We start from the raw sequence: 21094 nt of genomic DNA, 5'->3' as shown, positions 1-21094 counted from the left end.
CATTCTCATTGAAATAATCATCATAATATGGAAATTTGGTGAATTTTAGACAGGAGTGAGGGAAGCTATCCCTTCAGCAAACGTGTATAAATAAACAGTCACACATTCAGGTCACTAATAATGTTTTCGAGATCCGTAGCAGGCTGCTGTTTTCCATATTAGCCTGTACGCATCGTCAGAGGTGATGTATGTGCTCGAGGGCACAAGAATGACGCTGCTGTTACGCACGAGCGCGCACCAAAAAACATTTACCCACTTTTCGCCCTAAGCCCATACCTACCTATCATGTTCTGTGACAAGAGACACTCAGCGCACACAGAGTCGCTCCTTGTCCTTTGACCCCCACAAGCTTCCAAAATAGAGGAACAACGTTGCGGAGACTTGTGTCGGAGCGGCAGTTGTTAACATCTCTCCGTGTTGCCCGTCACTCCGCAGACTTTCGGGCGGTCAACAGCGGAGGTTATAAAACTTGTGGTAAAGTTTACACGGCAGTGGCGTTTGTTAGTTCTCCCACTGTGGAGTGGACTTTTTCTTCTCTAAACATTTCTTCGGAAGCCAAGAGAGGTCCTGCTCTAAAGCTGCTCTGCTCTGCTTGTGGGTGAGTTTTATCTTTTCCTACCTCTATTTCGGGTTAGGCACTTTGCGATGGTAAACCTCATCATTTACAAACTCAACCTCAGAACGCCAAGTCAAAACATTCAGTTAAGTACATGGAGCTCAGAGACAGGAAATAAAGATATCAGCTGTGAAGACATGTGGAGGAGTGCAAAATTTTATTGCAGAGCCAGAGAAACAAATACCGTACACACGCTGTTGAATATTTAATTTTTTAGCGTTAAGTTTGCATCGCAATGAAAAAAACTTGTCAAAGATTTCGAAGGGGATTAGCTATTGAATTTATCACAAATTAAAAAAGTTGAAACGGGCATCCAAGACTAGCCCAAGTTACAAACAGGGTTTGTACTGTGATTATGTTCTGGCCCAAAGAAATGAGCTGTTTTAATAAAAATAACAAATTGCATTTCTTTTCAGCTGTTGCTGATAAGGCTTTACATACCATAACTTTACATTCCGTGCTATAATTACTTTTTATTTTTGCATGCACTTTTTCATTTAAATATGGCAAACTACTCAAAAACGTGTCAAGAGCTGAAAAAGATCAAAAACAAGACCTGAAAGTTGCTTGAATTCACTATTTGAAAAACCCAGTATTATAATTTTAGCTATGTGTTAAGCCACCCACAGTACCAAGTGTTGAAAGGCTTATAAGTTTTTCTGTTTTGGTCTAGCGTCTCTGATCAAACAAAACCCTGACCCTGACAAGTAATTTCTAAAACTAATGACCGGTTGTGTCCATCTTGGCATCAACAACTGTTATCAAATATTTCTGATAACAGGAACTGAGACATTTACACTAATAGGGAGGTATTTTGGCCCCACTTTTCACAGAATCGTTTTTATTAAGACAGACTTGAAGATTTTTGAGCATGAATAATCTGTTTAAGGTCATGCTACAGAAACTGAATCATCTGATCAACCTGATGTAAATTGATCAACTCTAAAACCTTCTGCTTGAGCTTAAGTTTGGAAACTGATGGCTGGACACTCAGGGCTTTCTGTCAGGAAGCTGAATTCATGGTTCTACTCATAAAGACAAATCACCTTGCCCCTTAAGGAAATAATTAGATTACCTTCATAAAGTTTGGTTGTCAGTATGATTTTGATTTTCTGAATGGCTGTTCGGATATGATGGGACGTACATAAAAAAATAAAAATTATCTCCAGTCCACAGTATATTCTCCTCTAATAGGAGAGTAAGTTTAGAGGAGCTTTTGTGTTCTTTTAGGCAAGCAATGATTTTAACATTGGATGTCTCTGTTGAAAGTCATTATTATCTTTTTATCAAATTCTAAACGCTGACCTCAGCTGAGGTCTTCCGTGATTTAAATGCAACTCTGGGTTATTTTGTGGATAAGTCTACAATTCATGCCTTACATTTTTACATAAAGCCAGTTTGCTTTCACAAACCCATTTTTTCCCATACTAAATAAAATCCTGCTCTACGGATTTTAATATCACACTAAATATCACAGGTCATTAAAATGTATTAGATCTTCTAAAATATATTTCATTGTGACAAAAAAAAAAAAGCAAAAGTAGAGGCAATCTGCCAAGAGGCAAATACTTCACTGGACTGTATTTTTTTGTTATTGTTCTGAGCTCAGTAAAACTGTACAGAAAATGGTGGACAGTAAATATTGAAAAGTTAAAAGGTGAACCCCGAAAATAAATTCTGCTTAGGGCTTAAAACCTCATTTGCAGCAGGACTTACGTTTTACCATTGACACTCTGAGTTTATGGTAAGACTCTCTTTACTGTTCCTGTTGTGAGTGAAAGGAAGTGCTGGTGGTTTAGGTGACACGAGTATTTGGCCAGAGCTGTTCAGCTGTCTGAAGCTCTGGGCAAAATATGTCACAGTGTTTTTCTGAGAGTGACCCAGCTTGACTCAAATGTGATAATTGCAGGGAATCTTGCTCCCTGCTGTGATGTTTAGTTTGAGCTTCCAGCAGATTAAAAGACAGTAGATCCGACTGTCACATGAGATCAGGATGAATCTTGAAACGCATCCTGTGCTGGGATTATTGTGAGATCCCCTTCACATTCAACAAACAGGGTCTTGTTTTGCCACATTGGAGAATAAGCAGAAATGTGCATAAAAATCATAAAACCACAAAACTTAGAAAATTATGATTTTAATTCCTTTAACTGTAGAAAGAGATTGAGATGTTGGATGGTGTACTTTAAACATACTACCTTTACTCAATAAATGCAATCAGTTGAAAATATGACACATTATTCATTTGATATAATGGATATTAATTTCACTGCATGAAAAAAGAAAGTGGTGTACATTTTATTTTTCTTTATTTTAAACCATTAAAACATAGTGTTCACCAAATAGACACACCGTTGTGACCGGACACAGGAATAGCAGGTAGGATTAATAGAGCAGGAAGTGAATGCTTTGTCCTCCAAAGTCGATGTATTAAAAGCAGAAAGAATATGCATGCAAAAAGATCCAAACAGATTTGACAAGGATTAAATTGTGATGTCTAGATGACTGGGTCAGAGCAAATCTGCAGTTTTTGTGATGTGTTCCTGCGTTGTAGTGGTCAGTTTATTTATCAAGAGGAGACCGGTCAATGAACAATGGTGGTGACAGGCCCATGAGCTATCAGTTTGTTGACGCACAAGGGAAGTCAGGCCAGTCATAAGATGGACTACTATAGCTCAATGTAGAGAGGAAATCAACGTTTCTGATAGAAAAGTGTTGGAATACCGAAAGCATCAGTGATTGTTTACAAAACACTTCAAGGCAGGATTTGGATGCATTTTTGCCGTTTACATGTGCTTTGTAAAAGGTGAGGGAGAAACAGACTAATTGGCCAAATCAGCTAGTTACTGCCTTGTATCAGCTGAAAACAGAGATCACCATCATGTTGTGTGCATTTAATGTGCATTGTTTCTTGCCATAAACACAAATTGGACAGTTTGCTGTGAATCGCACCTTGAAGAACAGATCATCTGACCTCTGCCAAAGTTTAAAAAAAAGACATCACACACCAACAATATGTTTAAAGCTGTAAAATAGTGGATTTTCAACACCCAGATTCTCTATAACACTTATCAACCAAACTCATCTCCACACCATGTATGGTTCTTCAGTGCAGGTTTGATTTTTGAATGGCTAGAAGTAGCTTAGGCAAGGGCTCCACTTTTAAGGTTCATGACATCGCCATTTTATGAAAGTGCATGGTGCATGCTACAGTCAGGATGAAAACAGACATGCTGATACTTGAATGACAATAACTTAGTGATTTACGTTTTGTACAGCCTTAGCAGAGATGCAGTATTTAGTAGGTTTTTATATTTCACTGCATTTGTACTCTAGCTGTTCGTAATATCTTTTGGTGGCTGGATGGACTCTCTCTGCACTTCCACACCTGACACTGACTTTAGATTGATAGGCTAAAGCTCCAGGGACATGAACAAGCAAAAGAAGTTTGAGGAAAATGAAGGTTAATCAGAGGTGATGCCATCATCGCAGAAGTGAACAATAGTATTGTACGAGCACATTTCCAAATAATCTGCACCTCTGTTATAAACAAGACTGCAAAGGTTAGAGCTTAAATGTTTATGTGGGAGCAAAAGGTTTAACTGAAAAGCTGGTTGTGGAAAATGACAAAGAGCCAAGTTTGATTTATTAGCTGTTTCATTTCCGTAACTTGGTTTAAAGTTATGGAAAATAAATTGTTTAATTAGAGCTTTAGAGACTGAATTATATTTTGCTGAGCTAATAAAAACATTTCGGATTTGCCAGTACTGCCCATAGATCACCTTTCTGGAGCCATGAACAATTTGCTCTTTGAAGGAGAGTATTGCTAGGATTTTTGACAGCTTCGTTTTTACTGAATAAATTACAGATGTAGACCCACATGAAAATGTCAAAGTGGCAATTACCAGATAACACACTGAAGAAGCTTGTAGTTTCCCAAATATTACAGCTCTACTTGGATCATAAAGCCATGGGAATTACTCAAGTAGGAGTGGTTTTGTCAAAGTAATCATTTATTTTTTGAAAAACCCAGATATTCAGGTTTCCCCATGTAAACAATAATAAGTAAAAAGTGATCTGAACCCTTTAGAACCTGCATTTTCTGGTTTATTAGACGCAGAGAAAGGATGAGAAAATTCTAAATGTCAGAAGGTGAATTGTTTGAGTGCACCTTTCTGAAGTTAGAGAATGAATTCAAACTGAAGGTGAATTCACACAGGGAATAACACAGCAGCCTGAGCAGTCAACAGAGAAACCCATACATCTCAAGGGGTTGTTGCAAATAGATTTACTGGCAAAATAGAAGGTAGTAAAAATCTCAAACTCTTGAGGACTCAAAAGTTATTTACAATGGTAAGCCTCTTTTAAAGATTAATGGTCTGATGCACCAAAATAAAAATACTGATAAAAAAACCTTACCTAGAAATTGATCTGCTTAGAAAAGAAAGAGTGAGTGAGATTGAGACTCCATCTCACATATCACAGGCTTGGTCAGCCTAAGCTTTGACCAATTCCTTGGTCAAAGCTTCAGGCTACTATGTCACATTAGCAGACTTTATAATTCTTTAAAAAATACATACAATAAATGAAACAAAAAGGTCAATATTGGTTGAATCATTCACAAGGGCTGTGTAAAAATTTAATTTTGAGCATACTTATGTGAAATTATATTCTTTAAGAGAAAATATTTTATTAGAAGTTATACATTCATTCTAGGGCTGTAGTGATAACTCGAATGATTCAAGTACCTTGATTATTAAAATTCCTTGAAGTGAATTATCCGCCTCAAATTGAGGCATATTTGAGGCAAATTATCTGCGCCACGTATGTTCCTAGCCGGATATTATTTGTGTTGTGCAACGCTCTCACTTCCGCCTATGAGTTGTTAGACGTTATGCTGTTACGTGCTAGAAGCATAATTTTCAAGTTCGATCTGAGGGGATTTCTTTGATTGATGACACTGTTCAGGCTTTTATTGTTTGTCGACGGACCAATAAGTATCCTTAGAATGACGGGCGCGATCCAAGGAATACAACTTTTCTCCTCCCAAAAGTGCTGCCTGTTGGCCGGTTAGCAGCAAACAGCGGTGAAGAGCGTGGAGAAAGTGTTTATACAGGTGGCGCGGATAGACGGAACACTGTGGACAGCTGTAAATGCGTAGCATGAGTGTAGCTTTACGGACAAACCGGAAAATAAACGTACCACCATCCTGGCCACAACAACTGGGTGGCGGAGCGTACTGCGGCGGGCAGACGTGTGTCTCTGTGTGACGTAGGTGCCAAAGATCCCGCCGCTAACACGGACACAAAAGCTATAACTGGCTAGGCAAAGTGAGAGCTCATCTATTAATTAAATTCACTGAAGATTAATTCATAATATAAAAACTGGAGTATAGAGTTTATGCATTTGTGAGCCTGCTGCTTTATTATCAGATTGAATGTAATTTCAGATTTTTGCATAATTTCTGTCCAAGTTAACTTTAAATGTAAGCTATTATTGTTATAAGTTAATTTTCTGAACTAGAGAAAAGTAATTATGGGGATGCATGAATATGAAAATTTGGGCCGAAGTTGATATTCGATACTAGTACTGCTGTTATAGCAGAATTTACAAGTATTTTATTTTATCACATTTTTTTATTCGATTACTCAATTGTTAGAATAACCGATTACTCGATTTCTAAAAATAATCATTTACAACAGCCCTATTTTATAAGTATTTCAACATTTCAGAGTTAAAAAAAAAATAACATGGAAAGTCACCAACTCTCAGTCCCCAGTGGTAACACAGACAGAAGAGGTAACGCTGCCTCAGTAAATCATTCATAGTTTTTCAGCGATCCTACACTCACGGATAGGTAGATACGGCATATGTTGCAACATGCTAGGCATGTTGTCTCCAGCTCGCTTCTCTCTCTCCCTGTCAAAGACGTTTGGAGATAACTGCCCCTCAGCAAATTCTGTAATTGTATAATTAGTGCATGCTGCTGCAGTGCTCCGCTAAACCCTAAATTTGCAGGGTGGAGATCTAACCTCATCAATGCCTTTACATAGTGAACATTCCATACATTATGATTCAGAAACATGCACACAAAAGTCCTTTTTTTTTATTTGGCACATTTGATGGATCAGAAATGTTAAATATAATAGGTATGCCGTGACAGGATGAAATATATTTAGATGCTGTCAGCATCTGAGTGGCTCATTGTTATCCATTAAGATCGGCTCGTGCAGCGTAAGAGCCTTACCAGGCAGGGGGTGAGTCTCTTAGCCACTTAATCAGTGCTGCGCTGGGAAGAGCAAAACTCCATGACAGTCACTTATAGTCAACAAAGTTATGGTATCAACGTGAAACCACTGCATGTAGTAGCAGAGCGTAACCTAATAATCTTATTTAGTGGGCAAAGAAAGCTGATTGCGAATTAACTTTGCTCTTCAGAGCTCTGATGGGCTGTAATTTGTTGTTTGTTGCTTGGAATTGATTTCAGTGTTAAAGCTTTGTTTATGAGGCATACACAGTTGGAAACAGTTGTTAATTAGAAAAAGACAAAGACCAAAAAAATAAATAAAAGCTAAGAAAATCAGAGAAAACAGTTAGCTGTGTTAAGGAAGAATTTTTATATTACTGTTAAATTTAGCAAAACTCTGGCTCTGATACTTCCTTTTGATCCCGGGTTTTCTCGCGTGGCCACGTGCGGGGACAAAAACACAACAATGCGTGTTGACGTCACAGAATTACAGGATTTAATCCAATCAGAAGAAAATATAAGATAGTACAGGAAACTAAAGAAAGACAGATACAAACATTGTTACCTGAGACAAGAAGACAAAGAAATATCAAGGACGTCCTTGGAGAAAGAGCTGGTGCAGAAGTAAAATAAATCAGCTTTTTTCTGAATTGTTTCCCTTGTGCACAAACTTTTATACCTGTAGGTGTGTTTACCTCTTTAATGTATTCAAATAAGGCGTATCTCTACTTGACCAATTGGAAGGCATCTCTGGCCCTGTTAAATTTTAGAAAAAGTCCCGCAGTTTGGTCGCAAGATCAAACACCTTTTGTTAAATAAGGTAGAAGCAGACTCTCTGAATTCATGGTGGTTTATGGCTTTTCACAGATCAGTGTGAAAAGCTAGAACTTCCTACTGACTGTTTCCAGACAGACAAAGAGCAGATCAGAAGATCTTGGCAAACAATCTGCTTTATATTTTACTGTTTTAACTACAGTAAAATATATCAATAGGTCAGAATATGTTATAATTTTAAAACTATAATTATGGTATTTCAATCAAGTCATGATAAATTCTAAAACTAACTTATTTTAAATTTATTTTCTTAACACTATCCGGCCTCCCGTGGCTCTACAGCCATCTGGGCAAAGAGAAACAGATGCAGGAACCTCACAGGTAGCTGTGAAATTCTGGTTTCTCTTCTGCTCTGCCCGGAACAAACCTTTAATACTTTATTTTTAATTCAATGTAAAGTTCTCCAAAAACCCAATTTGTTATTCTGCACTCAGCATCTCCAAAGTTTAGTTCTGATATCAAACCAAAAGCAATAGATAATAAACAGAAAATAATGAAGTACAATTCCTGTTTCTAATTAGGAATTAGAAACAAATAAGAATTAAGACATTCATTCACCATAAACCTAAGTATTTTCTAATACTAAACAAATCATTTTCATGTGATTCTAATATAGTCAGAAATAATACAATTTCAAATACATTCATCATTAACTAAATTAATTCTAAAACAAGATAATAGAATTTTTAGTCAAAACATGCTATTAATAACTAAGAAAAATGTCTTACAAATTAAATGTTAGTGATTTAAAACATTTTCTGTTATATTCAGTTTTTTTGCACCATGTCAGATGTTAGTTCTGGAAGATTTCTCATCCTGGTTACGTGAACCGACCAAAGTTCCCTTTCTCACAGTAATTCAAGTGATTCTGTCCTCCACCTTCCTGCATATGTTAATTTATGACCTCCTGTCTTTAATGATAAGACCCCAGGGGTCTGAGCCGAAACTCTCTTGCAGATCTATTGTTCTTTGTACTAATTCTTCGGGTTTTAAATCACTCACACAAACCTGTTCAAACTTAAGAAATTCGTTCTAAAAAGGTTTAAACTGTGTTAAACACTCAAAATAATAATTTTTCTCAACAGCTGCTTCATGTGAACATTGCTCATCACTTCATCGCTGAGAGATTCTTAAATTAATCCCATGTAAAGGTTTAAATCCTAGCAAATTTTGAATTATACGCTCTGTTTTAAATGTAAAATCACTGACAAATCACAGTAAATGATGTGCTTGTTAAGCTGAATGCAGGGGAGCTTTTAAGTGGATGGCGAGGGCTCCAAATTATCTCTTGCTCCCTGCAGAGAAGAAGGAGTAAGTGTTTGGTTTTCTCTGAGATGCACAATAATCACATCTTTTGCATATCACTGGTCGAAGAGAAAGCCTTCATGTGGATTAGCCATCTAAATGCTCTTTAGCATGATAATCTGACAGTATTACATGCATGAATTAATTAAACACTCTTTGTACTCTGCAATCTGGTCTTGAGAAGAAAAGCTACCACTGTCAGAAACATTACAACTGGTTTCTGCCTGTAATAACACCTTAACTGTCAGCACCAAATGGGTCCATGAGGACTTAGGTGTCGTCATGGAAGTTAGTAGGTTAATTTTGTTTAATCTTTTTATGTTTTTATGTAGATTCCATATGCAGCTTTATTCTCTTCATGAGGCTCTGATGAAATTATATTGGTCAAACACTGACACATCTGATTATTATTTAAGAGGGCAAGGGGTAATCGAGAGAGGGTACGGAACTTCTTCCACTTCCAAATAACACACCATTTTACACAATCTGGCTTCGAATTTCTTAAGACAAATCATTTTACTTCATTGTTAAGTTTCTGCCCTGATATGCACCGATGTGTTACATTGTGTTACAGTCATGTTAAATCAACTAAATGTACTGCAGAGGTACTTTTAAATAAGTTCTCAAAGCATCTCAAAATGACCTGTAGATATCAAAATCAGTGTTGTAGCGAAGATTTTCAAAATTTCTATAAGAGGGAACACAATTTTCTGATCTTATGGAGTATGTTGGCCTTTAATCATATTCCGTTTAGTTATTTAGTTATTTATGTAGTTGTGTTTTATAAAGTATTGTTCGGGGGGGAAAAAAGAAGGAAATTGGCAGCTCAGACCTCAAAGAAAACCTGAAACCAGTCTTACTGGCATTTCTCTCATTTGTTTATGTGTGACGTTGACTGAAATGTAAAACAATTCTTATCATGAAACTCCCAGCTTGGATTCTGGCCTTAAAAAGACATCCAGCATCTTACTCAGTCATCTAATGATGCCACGAGAAGATGACCATGAAAGAGAAACTAAAGCTCGGATGTGTGTATTTGTCTGGAGAATTTATTGCTGCACTCTGAGGACAGTCAGTCCACATTTGGAATGCCTGGAAAATATTTACTGCAGTCACTGACACACAGGAACTCGCAAGTGCTCAACACCGTGTTTTAAAATAGAGGCACCACTCTATTTTACTCAAAAAACTGATTGCCTCCAATCTCGTCTGCCTTTTAAAACACTTGTTGATATATTTGCTTGCTTCAGTGTTTCACCCTGTTGAGGGGAAGAAGGCTTCTGCTCTGAGAAAAACTTTCCAGTAAACTCTGCCAGCTTAGATACCAGGATTCTGGTTACCATGGAGCCTGACTTTTTGCTCTTTCAGACCCAGTTCTTCCTAACTACGAAGAGTAAAGGTCGTGACCACTCTGGCCGACAAATGTTTGGAGGAATCAGCGCCTCACGCAGGAGGCGCAAATAATGGAATCCTGTCTGAGTTGGGTGATGCAGTTTAACTGCGGTCACCTATGCTGGCCCAAACTCCTCTTTACTCCCCACATGTGCTTAATTTTCTGGAACATTTGAACAGGTTTGACGGTCAGTAGACTGCATTCCTCCTGGTGAGTGAGGAGCATAGTTTGTTGGCTCCGAAAATGCTCTTCCCTCAACATTCATCTCCACTCTTGCTTTTGAACAGTGCCCTCACTGTTAAGACTCGGGACAAACACTCATATTGAGTCAGAGATACAGAAATAAGTTGTGACATCTGTGATCTATCACCCTGTTGACTGTGACAGCATGTCCCTTTTGCTAGATTCGGAAGTAAACATCCTCTCTATATGTGGGCACCTCCTGTTAATTTGTCAATGACTCAGTGAACATTTACTTTCCTGTGTCAAACAATGAAAACAGAACATAGCAGTTCTAGACTTTCGATGAAAGATTATGATAGGTTTCTCTGCTGAAGAGAAGATAAGGACATTGCTATGATGCACAGTCTTGTTCCTACACGTTCCTTCTTGTTGGGATTATAACTGCACTTGCTGTTCCCACAACTGATAAAGGGATAAAACTGGCTCCTTTGCCTCGTCAAAGTTTCCCTCCTGACATGATAAATCTCCAAAATACAGCACCTCACAAAAGTATTCATACCTCTAGAAGTTATTTACTCTTGGTGAATTTAAAACTACCTATTTGTGCATTTCATGTGGACTTTATGTGATAAGTCAGAGTAATGCACAATTGTGAAGTGGAAGGAAAATGATACATGGTTTTCAAATAAAAAAATTAAAGCTGTTGACTGCATTTGTATTCAGCTTCCATGTGAAGGCCACTGAGATTTGCTAGAAAACATTACTGAACAAACTTTATGAAGAGCAAAACCCACACTAAAAAGGCCAGGGACAAGCAAGCTGAGAAATTAAAGCAAAGTTTGATTTGAAAACATTATCCCAATTCTCAAGCACTGTTAAATCCATCCAAAATGAATATTTCAAAGATACAAACCATCGGCCCACCTGACTTGACAGGAATGGCAAAGAGAGCTTGATTGTAAAATATGGTAACAGGACAGCTTGGCGAAATCTCTTGACGAAAAGAAGCTTCAAAAGTCCCAAATGCAGTTACTAACCATGAAGGGGGCACAGCTAATATGAGGAAGAATGAATGAGTTGAGACTGCGGTTGAGTATAGGTGGGTTTTGTGTGAACAAAAAGAATGAATATAGGAAAGAACTAATTAGCTACTGCTGAACATAGTGGAGGACCTATGAGACTATGGGTTAGTTCTCTTTAAAAGTCCCTGGGGATGTTCTTAGATCACGTGACATTAATTTCAATGAAACACCAGGATTTATATATATATATATATATATATATATATATATATGATGGATTTTACCAGTAAACGGAAAATGGCTCACCATTGAAGCCAAATATGATTTAAAAGATATGGGCAATGAAAACAGAAATGGTTCAACAAACAAAATCAATATTTGTCTCTTTTACAGGATATAAATACTATACAAGAAAAAAAATGGTTGAAGGAGCTGAAGATCATCATGAGTGCTTTGACTGTGTGAAACGAGTCCTACAAATCTTGTCTAACATGAACATGTTATACAGTATATCCAGATGGTGTTGTGATAGTTTTTATGTTTATATTGTTTTTCCTCACAAAGTTGTGGGCGTTACAATTTTGGCACACTATTCAGGGGATTAGAGTTGACACCAGCACTCATAATTTTGCTCATCTACTGCTGGTATTCTGGACTACGCGCTCTAAAATCAGGTCTACTGGAATTTGATTCATGTGCTAATGAGTTGCATTCCCATGGATTTATCTCTCCTGCACCACAGATATCACCCCCACACCCAAACTTTGCTCTGCAGCTTTTTGACTCTTTTTAGTTTTCTCACCCTTTATTCTTTGTATCAGTAGCTCTGCCCTTGTTCGCCACAGCACGGTAGCAATGTTGCCCTCTGAGAAATTATTAATATGCATCAGGACATGCACTGCGCCTGAAAAAAAATCAGATTGCATCTTTTTAAAAATCTGATTTAAATGAATATAAAGAAAGTCGATAACTATTTGAGATAAACATGATCTGGGTGACTTGTTCCTTGGCTTGTTTAGATAATCCAGATAAGAAAAAAAGTTAAATATCTTTCCTTTGCTGCCTGCTGCATATTAAGACATTTTCCTTAATTGTGTAATAATCATACGAAATAATTTCTGAGAGAGCATCAGATTTTTATTGTTTTAAAGATATAACTCAATAATTTGACAACTTAAAATACTTTTTAGTGGCATCCTTAGTCTAACTCAACACAGCTGTGATTCATGTTTTTTGCCTGGATCTACATGAAACAAAACATTTCTTTAATTGAAACAGACTTCCTTGTTGTCTATAAAAGTAATAAGTAAAGAAAAACAAATGGTATGATTACTTTATTTAAATTGTTGTCATATGAAGAGGTAGATATGTAGATGAATGTAGTTGCAAACTATAAAATATAAATCAGTTTTTACCAGAACAGCTTCACCAAGATTTACATAAACTTTGAGAGTAATGGCGCTGAAGAGTGGCTTATGAGTTTAAAAATCTCAGTGAAGGCAAGCTCCAATATTGATCTAAAAATCAATATTAAACTCATATTTCTATGCTTCCTAGACACACCTAGTGGTATGTCAGCTGCTCATTCACATTGTGATTCTTCGGTTCCACCCCATCTGAAAGATTCTCTACTGGATAAGATCTTATGACTGTGAACTCAATATCATGTTTATAATTTGAGTTTTTGACATGGTGCATTGCTGTACTAGAAGCTACCATTAAAATATGGGTACACTTTGAGCATAAAGAGATGAACATGGTCGACAACATTAGTTATTACAACAACAATCCTTTATTACTGAGGGACCCAAAGTGTTCAGACTCCATTATCTACATCAGCAGCAGACTGAACTGCTGATTCATGACGAGATGGGTCCATCCTCTGATGTTGTCTATGCCAAATTCTGACCATACCATCTGAATCTTGCTGCAGAACTTGACTTGTCAGACCAGGAAATGATTTTGCTGTCTGTTGTAGTCTAACTTGTTAAGCCTTTGTGAATTGTAATTATTATTAGCTGACATGAGTTGCACCTGACATGTTGTGCTGCTGTTGTGGTTGTGTAGTCCATGTTTTGTGTTTAGCGGTGACGTTCTGCAAAACTTTGTTTCAACAACTGTTTATTTTAGCCATTGATGCCTTTTTATCATGTCAGATTAATCTGGCCATTACCGTGTGACGCCAACAAGGCAACGGAAGTTTCTAAAATACTCTCAACAGGCCCATCTAACGCCAACAATCATTCCCGTTACAAGATACTTTTCTTTTCTTCCCTCTTTAATTGCTTAGTATGGACTTCTGTACGTCATTTTCACCATCTTTAAATAGCTAATTTCAATGAGTTGCTGCCATGTGATTGACAGTCATTATTTATGTTAACAAGTAATTGAACTGTGGACAGTGTGTGTAGATTTTGTTTTAACCCGGAACGAAAGTTCTGTGCGTCTCTAAATGTAGAGACTTTATGTCTTGAGCACATAAAGCCTGCAGAGCAGAATAGTCCTGGCCAATCGGTTTTATTTTTTGAGCATTTCATCTTTTCTTCTGGTTAACAGCTAATTCAGAGTATACATGACAGAATGAACTTTCTTGCAACACCGAGTTTCATCGGATATTTTAGCCCGTGGACATGAAAGCTCGGATCGTTTTAGCTGAAGTGTCGATCACAAACTGACGCCACTGGCTATACTTTGAAATTACTCTCTTGCGGATGTTTTTGTTTCATTGGACTTATCAGAAAGCACATGTGAAATGGGGCACAGTTATTGGCTTAGTTGAAAGTGGTGCAACAGCAATCAATAAATATAAAAACATTTTGGGGCTCGAAGTTATTCTGAACTTGATTTCCAGCACTGCTGTTAACAGCAGGCTTTTATTTAGGAGAATATTCATCCATGAGTTGCTTTGTGGAATGTCATCAGAATTACCTCAATCTCAAATTCCTTTGTTGATTCTTGTATTATTTGTACTTGGTTTTGTTTCAATACGAAATGCTTTGAAACACTGAAACAAAGATTAAAATGGTATTTAAAAAACTGAACAACTACCTTTAAGTCCACTCCTGATCGCACACCTAAGAACTGTGGGAAAAGGCTTATATATTTGCATTTCAGGCTACACAATCATAATCAGGTTGTAAATTAATCCTCAGCACACAATAAGAGGTGAAACAAGCCAGAGGAAGACAAATAGGGTAATTTATTGAAAATTACATTTAAAATTCAACAGGACATTCATCAGGTGATAAACACTTTTAGAAGGGAATAGTGAGTTGCCCTATAGTTTGAGATTAATCACTTCCAAATTTAGCTTACTTGTGCTTGATGTGTGTTTCTAATAGGGTGGTAGAAATGTTGCTCACTGTGATGAAGATGGTTTTCCAAAGGCCATAAATGTTTTGGAACTGACGCCCATTTTCATAAATCCCCCATCCCCAAACAATTTTATCTAGATCAAAATTTGAAGGGCATCATTGACCTGGAAGAAATCTTTATCAGATCCTTGTTGTGAAATTTAGTGGTGTCCTGTTGAAAGATCATGTTATCACAGCACACAGATGAGGGCCCTCAGTCAAGAGAAATGACCTCTACAACATTTTTTTACATATTCAACTCTGATTTGACTCCTCCTGTGAAACTTCATTGTTCCATAGAAACAACAAGGTCCGAACAGCACTGCTAACTAACTGTCTGTGCCCTCATGTAGGACTACGCTACTGGCCGAGGAAGATTCAGTTTATGAGCAATCTGCAGTTAGCGCATGTTAGATGCACACAGTCTCTCACAAGCGTGATGGCACATCCTCTACTGAGCCATGTAGAAAACATCTTCAGTGTAATCTCCTGATCTTCCCAGTAACACTGGGAAGATTGCATTCAATGTCAAGAGAGTTGAAACATTGTGACAGGCTTTGCTTGTAGAACTTAATCTTGACAGGTTCAAAGACAAAAAGCCTTTGTGCCTATGCCACCAGAGGGCTATAACAGTGTGAATGTCATAATATGAAAGTCTAATTTATATACAGATTTAGCATTTTTAAAGTTGTCATCATACACCATCTTTTTTATCAGCTGGTTGGAGTCCACCAACTCAAATATTCACAAAAATGCTAATACAATTTGCGGTTTTTGGTCTGGTCCGGACTGAATGCAAAGTAAAGACAGTGATGAAACATCTCATCAACAAACTATTAAAATATTAATAAATAGCTGTCTCTACATTCAATCTGTATTGCTTGAAATTAAATACTATTGAACAACTTTTCATATTGATGGTATTTGCCACTATACAGATAAAAATTGCTTTGATTTGATTGATAAAATAATATTTATCCACAGTACTGGTCTCTTAAAAGTTCTACTTATGTACATAAGAAGTTATGGCGTGCCGGATTTGTCCCACGGGTCTTGAGTTTAACATGTGTGGTATAAAGCAAACATGACAGAGAGCACATGGAGACCAACCTAGACCTTACAGAAGGTTTGGATTGTGTAATTCCATGCTGTCGTCCATGCATGCTGCTGTTTTTCAAGTTCTGTTTTGTTAGACTGTTCAGAGTTCATGTTGCTTTTGTGTTGGCACCGTGAGCGTGGGAGACAGGCTAGAGACAGTACTTTCTGATTTGCTCAGGTGCTAGAAATAAAGTAAGTTTGAGAAATGTTGTTTTTATTTTATTTTATTTTTTTATTTTCTCAGTCAAATGATCAAATTCCTGCCCTGCGACAGACTAGCGACCTGTCCAGGGTGACCCCGCCTCTCGCCTGGTACGCTAGCTGGAGATGGACACCAGCAACCATCCCGACCCCACTGAGGGACAAGGGTGTAAGAAAATGAATGGATGGATGGATGGATGGATGTATGGATGGATGGAATGAATGAATGAATGAATGAATGAATGAATGAATGAATGAATGAATGAATGAATTCCTCTTCATACCAGGGTTGGACTGGGAAAAAATATGCCAGAGTATTTTGACCTGACAACATTATTCCACTAAAGTATTTTAAAAAGAGTAAAAGAGCTTAAATCAGATATTGAAGGCATGTTGCCTGATTTGAATAGTGTAACAGCCTTTGGATCTAAAAAATGTGTAACTTAAAGAACACGATCTCTCAAGCAAAACATTTTATCCTATCAAATTCACTATTCTGTCTTAAATTTAAATTGGCATATCAAGCCAATTGTGTGTATTTGTTTCAATGCATATTTTGTCAGTGCACAGAAGAAGAAGTTAATCCTGTCTCAGTTTTTTTGACAATGCTTCAGTTGTCATTCCCTTTCACTGTTGGATAAGAGGTAAAAATCTTTAGGAATGGAAAGAAAGCCTAAAAGCAACTCCCAGAACAGTATAACAACAGTGTTAGTATCGACTGTTTTACTTATTCTGACTCCAGCAGTACCTTAGTGTGAGAAATTGAGTTTCTCTGCTTGGGAATTGCTCAAGGGCAGGTTGCATCTCTGGTTTACAGTAAACAGGCTTTCCCTGATACTTGGCTATGAATGTAAGACCAACCACATTGCTGCCTATCTGCCTTTTTTGTACTTGTGCCAAAACAACATGACATAATTATGACTTGTAACTTAATTATGAGGCACGCCTCTTAACTTGTTAGAAGTTGTCGAGTGAGTCATTTGCATGTGGATCGATTCGATCTAATAACATTTTATTCCCTTTTTATACACTAAGATCCAAACTTCTAACCAAATGCAGTAAAGCCACTAGAACGCTCTTTAATGGACCCTTTCAATTTGGCACACAGGCAGGAACAAACTTGTTAATTCATGGTGTTCCAAATATGCAAATGCAGAAAGGCACTGACACTTTCACAGGGTTCCCCCTTTCAGGAGCCTGTGTCAGACAGCAGTGATGCTGCTGCACTCACAAGCTGATGAAAGGTTCAACTCCTATGCTTGTTGTCCCAGGAGGTACTTAGGTACTTACCTAAACAATACGTTTCCATTCGGGCCACAAGCTCTTAACCATGATGTTACTTGAACAAAGGCTTAAAATTCAGGTAATATAAAAGAGTCACTTTGTCTTTGGCTTGATTTGAAATTGGCCAAAACATTAAGTATTGCTGTGGACTCAGACTTCAGATTTCAGATTTATTAATGGCTGTTCTATGAAACCTGAATCATTAGCAGTAGGGGATCACTGCCTTGTTAGTTAATCAATTTTTTCCTCTGACTACATGCTTTGTTCTCTTGTGGTTTCCGTTCTGTGCTGTGTAGATCACTTAGGACTGGATATGTTCATAGTCTTTTATTCATCAGACTTATGTGATTGCTGTCTGGAATAAATCTTACTGCTACTTAGTGATGAAGAAACTGAAAGGCAAGTTTATTGGTGCAGCAGATTAAAACCTTATTTTAACATGGTTTAAAATAATTCAAAGCTGTCTGTGGATCACTGTATAATACCAGATTACAGGATTCATTTAGCATTTAAAATAGAAAGTGAGTTTCTATTGTTCAAACCTGGTGATGACTCTGCCCACTGTCTCACCGTTTCCGTTTTAATCTACAATGTAAAGTGAGTTCTTTTACAAGTTCAACCATTTCTTTTAACTGTTGAACTTATGTCATTTACTCTTTTAAAACCTCGTTCAAAAATATTACTATATTTCAAGAAATCTTTGAGAATGAACTTTAAGGTAAGTCATGAGTTTTATTGTCAAGACTCCTCAACACTAGTTAAATGCCAGTGAAGCAAGAGTGGATTGATAAGTCACTTTAATGGTTTTGTAGAAACAGAAATTGTAAATTGCTTTCCTTGGCTTTCACTGGCTTGTAAACTTGGGAGTATTACTGGATTATGTGCAACACCTTTAAAAGTCACGCATGTGGGACCCATCTCTGCTCTCAAAATCTTTTCATCCAGGCAAACAGAAGTTAAGTCAGAAAGATTACTTTTTATCCTTTGCTTGTTCTGACTGCAGGTGAAACCCAATGTTTGTCTTGGGAAAATTACACAAAAATTTCCATTTAGACATCCAGAAACTGTGCATTTGAACATTTGATGGGGACAGTGACAGATAATCAATTGAAAAGTCAGAGTGATGGGTGCACACAAGTTCAGTCATGTTTGATCCCAGAAACAAGGAATTTGACTTAAAGGTGACAAGTATTGAGAAAACAATACTACACAAAATGTAGGTCCCTGTGATAACTTATGGCTAATGAAAACAGACTTTTACAAACACTGGATAAAACATGAAGATAAAATCTGTTTTCACTTTAAAGTTTCAGTTAATGTGCAAAAATATGTTTTACCAGAGGAAAAGCATTACCTTCGCTCTCAACTTTGTGAAGGATTTTTCTCTTATTACTTTTTAGACTACAGAGGTGTGTGTTGTATTCGATGCTATTAAAAAAGGAAGGTAGGTAACAAAATCCAGGAAGCGGCTTAGGGGATGCCTTCTTCTTAGAAAATATGCACTGCAGAAACCCCAGGATTGGAAAATGATCAAATTATATGAGAGCAAATTGAACTAGTGCACATGGAGGATTTATTAAAGGGACAGGTTTGTATGCCGTTTTGTTAAAAGTATCTCCTCTCTTCTCTGGATTTTTCAAACTTTGCTAATAAGAGGAACTCTTTCTATGCAAATGGCAATGTTGAGACAAAACGGATAGAATATGCTGGCCATTTTACAAACTCTATTAAAATACCACTTAAGGCCTTCAAGATGATCCCATGAACTAATTACCAGTGTAGCTCAGACCAGACTGCGATGTTTCTCTTGTTTGCTTCTTTGCAGAAGTGAAGAACAAGTATGTCGGTTCTGGAAAGAGTGACGAGATCCTCTCATAGCTCCAGTGTGTGATGGGAGAAAGCTTATCTTTGAATCTTTTCTGTGCTGTTGACCGCGGGGGACTGATTTAGCTCCTGAATAACACTCTTTGTCACTCCACAACTGCAAGGGACATGGCGATTTACTTTGTTGTTTTGAAATCCATCTTAATGGGAGGTCTTAAATTATTTGCCACAACTATTTTCTTTATATTCGCTGTAAAAGCTCTGCATTTCCTTACAGGAGTTTAGTATTTACAAAAGACAGAAGGAGTAGTGGTTAAATGAAATGTGCGTGAGTGAAATACCAAACCTTTGACTGAGGAATCTGTGGTTGTCATAGCGTGTTATGTATTTGCGTGCAAGGCCAGCTCCTTTTCAGGAGGCAGCTCTCTACATGTCACTCCACTAATCACAGTGTTCCAGCGCAGGAAGCATTTAAGCCCCGACTGAGTGAACGTTGATGAGCCACACACACACACAAACCGATACACACCTAAAGCACACTGAGAAAGCCATTCATTATAAACAATGAAGGAGTGATTCTGCATAAAACTAACCAGTAATCATTTAAAAATCTGTGTGCTTGTTAAATTGGATTGCCAGGGGAGAATGATCAGGGTTAAGGAGGACGAATCGGAGTAGTATTTCAGAAATGACGAACATTTAGTAAAACGAGCACAAGGAGACCCTAAAAACAAGTATATGTCATGTTTTACATACCTACGTAAGTTTTAATATGTTTTTGTTGAACTGTGTTTATGTTGTGTTGTATGAACTATGTTCATTTGCCTCCAACCTGTCGTGCCTGTCAACACTGCAGATGTGCTATGCTACTGTTTCTTTTTTATTATACTGGAAACGCAGGTTTGCTAAGCTTGTGTTTGATGTGTCAGAGAGTTGTTTGGGCAAATTCCAGGCATGCACGGTTAGCGTTTCTTCTAAGAACATAGAGTGCTGAAATACAAATAAGCTGCATGTTAGGGCACTGACAGTTTTGGAAGAGGTTAAGGAAGGAGTGTTGTTTAAGGTGAAGTCTGGCTTTAAACAGCTAAGTCCTTTTGACATGTCACTAATGCTTGCGTAGCCGTTTTTATTTGTCAAGACATTTTTCCATTGAATCCGGATTTCTCTCTGACTTCGTAGTTAGCTTCCATACATATGAAAACCAGCCAATCGACCAGAAATTGAAATTTATCATTTTTTATCTTGATTATCTAAGATCAAGATTCACATATCAGATAATCAAAAACGGATGCGATGATTTGGACTTCTTTTCTGGTTCAGCATTAGATGACCTGCCATGATTGATAGAACAATGATTTCTGCTTTCCACCTGCAAAGTCCCAGCTATAAATTTCACTTTGTTTTACATATTCAGATAAATTTACTTGTTGATCTTTTAGGTTAAGCTTTTCCCTCCTTTTTTGTTATCCTGATTTCTGTCATTATTACTGTACTTGTCCTTACTAAGCTTTAATTGAAGAGAGAAACAAAATACTCCTTTGTTATTTGTTTCTATTGTCTTATAGGAAATATTTGAGGCCCAGGAAGCTGGGACAGAAATACCACAACAAAGATTTGGAGGAGGGGCAACTCTGTCGCATAGTTTGAATGCACAAAAAATGTATGCCTCTCATTTGTTTTACAAGCGTCCCTTATGTACTGGTTTGTGTGTGTCATTATCTAACAGTTTCCATG

The 21094-nt window shown here is 37.3% G+C and overlaps 1 protein-coding gene across 5 annotated transcripts in view; it reads left to right on the top strand.

Moving 5' to 3' along the window:
* The first annotated feature begins 252 nt into the window (after positions 1-252).
* chl1a (cell adhesion molecule L1-like a) overlaps positions 253-21094 on the top strand; it is a 70311-nt gene continuing 49469 nt past the window's right edge. For 2 of the 5 annotated variants that reach the window (XM_017305983.2, XM_008413435.3), the window contains exon 1: positions 255-598. The gene's annotated coding sequence lies outside the window, so the exon portion shown is untranslated. Of the gene's footprint in view, positions 599-21094 lie in introns of all 5 variants that reach the window. The other 3 variants (XM_008413440.3, XM_008413437.3, XM_008413438.3) reach the window with 3 other exon arrangements.

This window comes from Poecilia reticulata, chromosome 7, assembly GCF_904066995.2.
Source record: "Poecilia reticulata chromosome 7, P_reticulata-male-v2, whole genome shotgun sequence".
NCBI lineage: Eukaryota > Metazoa > Chordata > Actinopteri > Cyprinodontiformes > Poeciliidae > Poecilia > Poecilia reticulata.
The sequence above is the reverse complement of the archived record's forward strand: the minus strand, read 5'-3'. Positions and strand labels throughout refer to the sequence as shown.